Raw genomic sequence first — 8517 nt, forward strand, 5'->3', positions numbered from 1 at the left:
TTCCTTTTTATACCATTTCAATGGAGTTACCAGTATTAGGAGCCAGTATTAGGCCTGGGAGATGGACCCTGTGGCTTAGAGGTCTCACTGCAAGCAGCTCCTGCAGCCTTCACTTAAAGCCCTCTCCATGTCCTCCCTCAGACCCTGGACAGAATGAACCCTAGAGGAAGGAGATAGGGGAAAGCCATGACAGACACTGCAAACAGGACTCCCCAGTAACTACCACTAGGTCAAGCCTGTCTGCCTGCTTGATTTCCCTGGGATAAGTCTGACCCCAGAAGGTGCTTCAATTCCTCATTCAAATAGACTTCCTCTTGGTCAAGAGCCAAGGAGCCCTGGTAGCTAGTGCAAGGGTTGGTGGTTTGAACTCTCCCAGAGGCTCCACTAGAGAAAGACCTGTCAATCTCTGTAAAGAAGACACCCTATATGGCAGTTCTACTCTGTCACATGGGGTCACTATGAGTCAAAAATCAACTTGATGGCACCTAACAACAACAAAGCCCAGGGCCCACCTACTGCATCAGTGACATGCCAAAAAAACAAAAAAACAAACTCACTGCCATGAGTTAATTCTGACTCATATCGATCCCTATTGGGTTTCTGAGGCAGTAAATCTTTATGGAAGTACATCGCCCAGTCTTTCTTCTGCAGAGAAGCTGGTGGGTTTGAAATACCAACCTTCTGGTTAGCATTTGCCTTAGGCACTGTGCCACCAGAGCTCCTAGTGACATGCCCAGTGGAGGGCAAAAGCTAGGCTTGAGCCGGGACTCTTGCCACATACTCATACCACACCTGAGAGAACTGAGGTTTAGATTAGTTAAATAACTTGCTCAAGGTCAATAAGTCAGCAGGTCACAGGAGGCCAGGATCTAAATCTAGGTCTGGCTGGACTGCTCCCTCTTCCTACTCAAATTGCATTTAAAGGCCCTGATTGGTAGAATCTGATTGGCCAAGGAAGGTAAGGAAGGGCACTGGAGGCAGAGAGATCCACCTGCGGGGAGGCAAGAGGCCGGAGAGATGGACCAGCAGAGAGGATCTTGTGAAGCAGTCACAGACAAGGGGTAGGCAGGTGGGGGAAGGCTGGGGAGATGGACAGCCAGAGAGGATTTTATGGAACATGGATGGACAAGGGGGTATGTAGGTGGGGAAATGAAGCAGCAGAAAGTGCCTTTTTATGTGGTATGTGCAGACCCAGGTCCAGCCTGCTAAAACAGTCGACTCAAATCTCTCTCCCAATTATCAAGAGTCAATCCTCTGATTCTCAGTCCTTCATATTTCAAGGATGGGGATGGCTTTGATAAGGATGGTGCTCCTTGACTGCTGCCTCTCAACTTCCAGAGGTGTGCAGCCCAGGGTCAGTGTGCACTGTGAGGGGCTGGCCTGCTGTCACCTGTATCCTTGCCCCAGCCCTCTCAACATAGCCAAAGAGAGCTCATATCTTATCTAGAACCAAGCTGCTCTTCCTTCCATATTCCTTATTTGCATTAACGGTGCTACCATCTACCTAGTTACCCAGGTCAGACACATAGGAACTATCAAACTAAATTAACGTGCTGTCAATGACCTCGGGGAGCAGATGAGCAGGACTTATCTCTGGCCTTGGGAGCTAGTTAAGGGGACTTAAGCCACTAATGTGAAGGGACAAGTGCCATGATATAGAAAGAGGGCTTCAGAAGCATCTACATCAGCCTGGAGAGTTACAGATGCTGACTCTTGGGGAGCTGATGCTTGAACTGAATCTTAATGACCAGGGAAAGGAGGAGGGAAGGGAATTCCAGGCAGAGGGAACAGCATAGGAAAATCACAACGGAGTTTATGAGCATCAAGCATTACAGGAACTAGAGTGAGTAATGTGGCTGGAGAGAGGGAAGATGGTGAAGAGGTGGTGCCAGGTAGCTGGCACGAGATGCAGGAGTCAAGCTCCAAGGTCCATATGTGAGAAACTAAGGAGCTCTGGTAGCATAGTGCCTAAGGCACTTGACTGCTCACCAGAAGGCTGGCGGTTCAAACCCACCAGCCACTCCTCGGAAGAAAGTTTAGCAAACCTTCTTCCGTAGTGATACTGCCTCGGAAACCCAAGGAGGGGTCTCTGTGAGTCGGGGCCGACTCGACGGCAAAACAACAACAACAACAAGGGAAGCCACAGAGTGCTTACAGCACTGAAGGGCTTTAAGCAGAGGAATAACCTGACCAACTCGCCACTGTACTGGGAACACTCCAGGAACAGATCAGAGGGAGGGTGTAGAGGTAAGAAGGCAATCTAGAAAGGAAGGAATTACTAGCACCTGCAAGAAGGCAGTGGTAGTGATGATGGAGTCATGGGGACAGATAGGAAAGATTTTGATCAGGCAGACTCTATAGAACTTTACTATTGATAAAACATGCAGTGTGAGTGACAGTGGGCTCAAGCATGATGCTTGAATAAGTCAACCATTTTGAGGGTGGGAAAGAGCATTTGATTTTGACATGTTGTAGTTTGAAAACCTATTGGTGTCCTGTTGGATATACAGGTCTGGAATTCATAAGACAAAATCCAGGCTAGTGATCGAGTTTTGGGAGTGACCCAAGAGGTGGTTTGGTGAGGCCACCTAGGAAAAGAATAGAGTCAGTAAACAAGAAGCACAAAAGTGAAGAGTTGAGATAATCAGAAGAAAAGGTGTTTATGAAATAGTCTAAGAAGACTCAGAAAGAGAGAAGGAACACCTGGAGCTGGATCACAGAGCCAAGGGAGAGGTGTTCTCAAGAAGAGAGGGAAGGACCAGGCCAGAGAACACAGGAAAGCCAGTAAAATTAAAAGGATGGCTTTGCCACTAAGATATCATCATCTGCTTGAGGCAGCTTCAGTGCAGTGGTGGAAGCGGGATTGAGGAATCCGTAGAGCAAATGGAAAGTGAGAACATGGCCTTGGTGATGACTCTTTCAAGAAAGCAGTCAAGGAGAGAGGCAGAGGATGAGGATGGCAGTGAGAGGGGGAGTGCAGGGCCAAATGAGGTTTTTTTTTCTTTTTATTTTAATAAAAGAGAGTATATTTTTATACACTTTTGTTAAGTGTATACATGTAAGGAGGGGAAGGAGAGGTTGGAGTTTAAGGAAAGAGAAAGATGGAGTGAGCCCCTAAGAGCATAACCTCAGGGCCCAGAAGGAGGGGAGAAGAGGCTCTTCTACATCAGAGCAGAGCAATAAGGTAGCAGATGCAGAAGCAGCAAGTGTGTGGGTGGATGAGAATAAATAGGAGCGGACTCTCATTGCGGCAGGATTTCCAGTCATCCTCTGAGAGCCTGGCTTAGGTCAAGCATCCCCTCTTCTGGGAAGCAGTCCCTATCTCCTGCCTATTCCAAACCTAAGTGGGTTCCCTCCTGGCCTTACCCCACCATAGCAGACTTGCTGGGTATTGGTCTATCTTAGTTCCTAAGAGAGGTGTAATACCTCAGCCATTTGATTCTCCAGCCCTATTCCTGGTACACAGTAGGCATTCAGTAAATATCTATGATGGCTGCACTCCCACCTCCTAAAATACCAAGGTGGCCATGGAGAAGAGGGACGCAAGATACCCTCTTGTTAAGGATCTGCTTAAGGGATGCCAGCTGTGCATCCCCAAGTCCAGCAGAGTCCCAATGGGCCTGTGCAAAGGTCCTGTGCAAGGTGTGTAAGAGTGTGTGTGTGCACGTGCGTGTGTGTGTGTGACTGCTATTGTGTAACATTACAAAATTTTGGAATGTTGGTCCTTAAAAAACAAAATTTGAAAGAACGTGGTTCCTAACTCAATAACTCACAGCTATAAAGCCCCAAGAAGACTTTCAGAACTTCTCATATCTCAGTCTGGTTCTGGAAATATTTTGCTTTTAAATTCTATTTAGTTAGTCTCTCACAGAGTCCTTAAGCAACTTGAGAAAATGATCTTTGCCAATAGCTCTTAGTCTTCCTTTACTCTAGAAAGGATAATGTTATTGTTGCCGTTATCTCAAATCAATGTTTCTCATGAGCCCAAGAAGCCTATTTGCTCCAGACTTGCTTGGCTGTGATTGCCCTAGCATTGCCTAGCTTTCACCAGTAGCTCTTTACTGCTTGGCCTTCTTTATGCAAGATTAATGAGCCCAAAAGCTCTGTCCCCACTCACCAGGCCTGGATTAATAACCTCCCTATGAGACACCTTCTTCCTCCACTGCTATCTCATGTGCATCCACCCAAAACGCACGCTATAAAAATTCACCGACAAACCAACACATGCACACAGGGAGCACACAGCAGTCTGGTTTCCACCTGAAGCAGGGAAAATGCCGCTCTTCAACAGCATTTTCTTTTCTCGAGGCAAATTTCTTCTTGCTGAATTTTACTCCATTGCACTTTATGATTTTCAATAAAGTCAAAAGCTTCATACTGGCATTTCCAACTAGCAAAGAAAATAAAAGTGCAAATATGTTTAGAAACACCCCAACTCTCTTTTATTTCTCATTGCAGAAGTGTTGGGGATGGGTAGGAAATGTAAAAGGCAAAGGCTTGAAGCTAAGTAGACCTGGGTTCAAATTCTGCTCTGCTACTTATGACTGAGGTGGTCGTGACTGGACAGGTGACTTTTCCGTGTGATTCCATTTTCTCATCAATAAAACTGGGTTGTGGTGAGGATTCAGTGAAGTCTCATGTGAGTGTTAGCACGATGGCAGATGCATCACAAACCTTCAATAAGACTTCCCTGCCCTTCTTCATCCAAACCAAAAACCAAACTCACTGCCGTTGAGTCTATTTTGACTCACGGCAACTCCTCCTTGGGTTTCCGAGGCAGTATCACCACGGAAGTAGATTGTTGCATCTTCCTTCCAAGGAATGTCTGGTGGCTTTGAACTGCAAGCTTTCTGGTTAGCAGTCAAATGCCTTAGGCACTACGCCACCAGAGCTCCCCTTCTTCCTCCAGGAGAGGGCTTTTCTGTGTGTGTGTGTGTGTGTGGTTTTTTTAGGGGGAAGGGGAGTGGGCTTTCTTCTAGGAGTTCCATTTTTGTGCTTAAAGTAGGAAAAGTTGCTTTCATCTCATCTCATCTCTGTCCCCACCACCTCAATAAACATTGCTCATATGAAAGAGAAAGCAGTGTGGTTAGCTGCTCTTTTCTGTTTTTAATGTTGTGGTGAGGGGAGGGATGCTGTTGAAGAAGACAACCCCTGCTCATAAACTGAGGTAGGCTCAGTACTCACAGAACAAGATGAGGGACTAAGAGCTCCCTCCTTGCCAGAGCTGCTTGCTCTCTGCCCACACAGGCAGACAACCAGGGGAGCCTGAATCCTTTTGCTCCCTGGGGCGTCACAGAGACTGACTATGAGGGGGGAGAGACAGTGGGTTTGCTTGCTCATATTAACATTTCCCTAGAATGGAATAAAGCAATGGAGCATCAGAACAAAGAAAAGTTTTAAAAAATGAGAAGCTGCTCAAACCTAGCCTTTACCTCCTGGGCCGTTCACTAACCCGGTCATGAACCGAGGGAGAGACAAACAGCTTTTTGAGTCTCAGCATCTCAGGGCAATGCAGCTCCCCAGACTAAGCTATCAAAAGCTGCCTGCCAGTCCACACAGCCCTGAGAGTAGGGATAATGTTTGCTGTTTATTATAAAGGCACCTTTTCTTCTTCAATGCCCCAGGGCTCAGAGGCAGTAGTCCACAGGCCTGTGCCCTGGGACAATGCCACTCAAGTCTCTGTCATTCACAAATTTGCCCTAAATGTTTTAGAAACCATTTAAACCGAGGCGGTATCACTACAGAAGTAGATTGCCCAGCCCTCCTTCCAAGGAGTGGCTGGTGGGTTTGAACTGCCAACCTTCTGGTTAGCAGTCAAATGCCTTAGGCACTATGCCACCAGAGCTCCCCCAAATGGTGGTATAAATGGTTAATGTGCTCTGCTGCTAACCAAAAGTAGGAGGCTTCAGTCCCCTCAGAAGAAAGACCTGGTGATCTACTTCCAAAAAATCAGCCACTGAAAATCCTACAGAGCAGTTATATTGTAACACACACGGAGCTACCATGAATTGGGCCTGACTCAATGGCAAGTAGGTAAACTAGTTAAACTACACACGGGCTTCTGTGTGAACCAGCATTTCCTTTACATTTTTCCTGATTTACTTCTCCCAAGTTACAAAGGTACCATCCTCATTCTAATATGCTCTTATTCCATGTCTTCCATGATGTTATCACTTTCAATCATGACTATTCTAACACCTCAACTTTCCAGACCAGAGTCCTGGTGTTCACAGATGTCGTTTAAGCTACAGCCCTCTTTCCCTCTGATCAGGTCATTACCAAACTTCCTGAGATGCACGTACCCTCTGAAAAAAATTGTGACACCTTCCCACCAGGGAAGGCAGAGACAGGGTGTTTGTGCCTTGATAGACAGTGATACCACTGTCTGTAATCATTTAATCATGTATCTGTTGATCCAATTGCATCAGATGTTCTAAACTCTTTTGTACCAAGAGTCCCTCTGGCAATCTGGTAAAGCCCATGGACTCCACCTCAAAATAGTATTTTTAAATGCATAAAATAAAATATACAGGATTATAATGGAAACTGATCATACTGAAATATAGTTATCAAAACATTTTTTAAAAATTGTTGGATATGGTAATATATGTGTTTTGTTAATATATTAAATAACAAGATTTTAATTTAACATATTAACTAAGATTTACTGCTGGGTCTGACAATTACCGTCATTTTGAAGGAGTGATGAACATAAATTATATTTTGAGATATCTACAACAACTGCAAGTAACATGAAAATAGCTGTGATTTCTCTTAGTGACAAAGTCACAGGTACTGCTAATGTTATTCTGGTTGATTCCCTATGTTCATAATGAAAAGAAACATTACACTTCAGTTGCAGATTAGTGGAAATAAAAAGGTAATTTTTTTCTCATCTAAATTCATAGGCCCCTTGAATTCTGTTGAGAACCTTGATCTAATTGTGAGTTTTGAAGAGTTCATTGTTCTATTTATCTTTGTAACCTCAATGCTTTGAATGGAGCTTGTTTCACAAGAAGGACTTAACACATTTCTTTTTTTTTTAATTAATGAATTTAAGACATTGGGCCAAGTGCTACAAAATAGACAAAGCTCCTGCCTTCTAGAAACTAAAACATATACATAAATCACCATGATTCAAGATAAAACGCTGAGGAATGTCATAATGTAGGAGTTTAGAAGGGTAGGTGGTTGTGTGAGTGTGTGTGTGTGTGTGTGTGTGTATGTGAGACACAGAGAGAGAGAGAGATGGAGGACTGCAATGGGAGCTTTGCACTTACCAACTTATTTTGAAATGATAGGTTATAAATCTATCTCCTTTACCAGAGCAAGCTTTTTGTGGACAGAGACAATGTTTTATTTATGTTTGTGCAACAGGAATGATATTTTGAAAATATTAAACTAATGTATTTTTCATTTTCTTATAATCACATTCCCTGCAGCCCTTATACAATTACAGCTAAGCTTTTCCCTAGGGAGAAGAAGTATAGAACCAAGGAAGGCTACAGCGAAGGAAGGAGGAGGGAATGACAAAGGAACCAGGAAGAGGAAGGAGACACCCCTTCTACCTCCTGGGGTGGGGGGACTGGGGGAAGAGAAAGGCAGATGGGCAAAGGGGCAACACCATGCCCTGCTCCTCCCCTCCGAGGGGCTGCTCCTCAAGATGTGGGAGGGCAAAAGAAAGAAGGAAGAAAGGAAGGAAGGAGAGAGGGAGGGAAGAGGAGACAGGTCAAGGAGAAGAAGCTAAATGCCGAAGGCCTTTGTTTCCTATGTCCTTTCTGAGACTCAGTAAAGAAGATGACCTTGCAAGATGCCTCAGAATCAACATAAGATGCCCATGACAGAAAGGGAAATGTGGTATGTAGGGTTCTGGTAGAAAGGGAACCCAGAAGAGCACTGCACACATGGGGTCCTCAGCACGGCATGAAGGAGTACAATGAGGCATGGCTGGACAGAGAAAGCCAGCAGGCCTGCCCTGAGGCAGCACTGGAAAGAAGTGAGGGGCTTCACAGCACAACTGCAGAATGGATCACCCAGGCTATGGACAAGATGGAGAATGAGGCAAAGTCCTTAGACACCAGTCAACAGGTAACCATACTGAGAACTCATCACCAAAAGTTACATCAACTGTAGACTCTAGCCCTGATGCCAACAGGATGCTTGCAACCAGAGGGCAGGGACTCTATGAGAAGAGCTCAAAGCCCAGCATGGGGCCTCCCTTTGGCCATGAGGACATCCAGGCTTTCCCTACATCCGGATGCCATTTAGGGAGAAAGGGGAAGGGAGAACTGTGAGAAAGGGGAAGTAGCCCAGGTAGACAGTTTCAACCCTGAATTAATTTGCCCAAGTATTCATCACAAAGACTGAGCTAACCTGAAGTAGCTAATTTAGGCTAAGTGAAATATACTAGAAGGCTCCATTCTACATAAAAAAAAAAAAACTACAGAAAATAACAGACACAATTAAAAAAACAATTCCTCTGTCCATGCATCACCATTAGAATTTCCAGTGTCCGAG

This window comes from Orycteropus afer, unplaced genomic scaffold, assembly GCF_000298275.1.
Source record: "Orycteropus afer afer isolate SDZICR_OR568_19922 unplaced genomic scaffold, OryAfe1.0 scaffold00039, whole genome shotgun sequence".
Lineage (NCBI taxonomy): Eukaryota > Metazoa > Chordata > Mammalia > Tubulidentata > Orycteropodidae > Orycteropus > Orycteropus afer.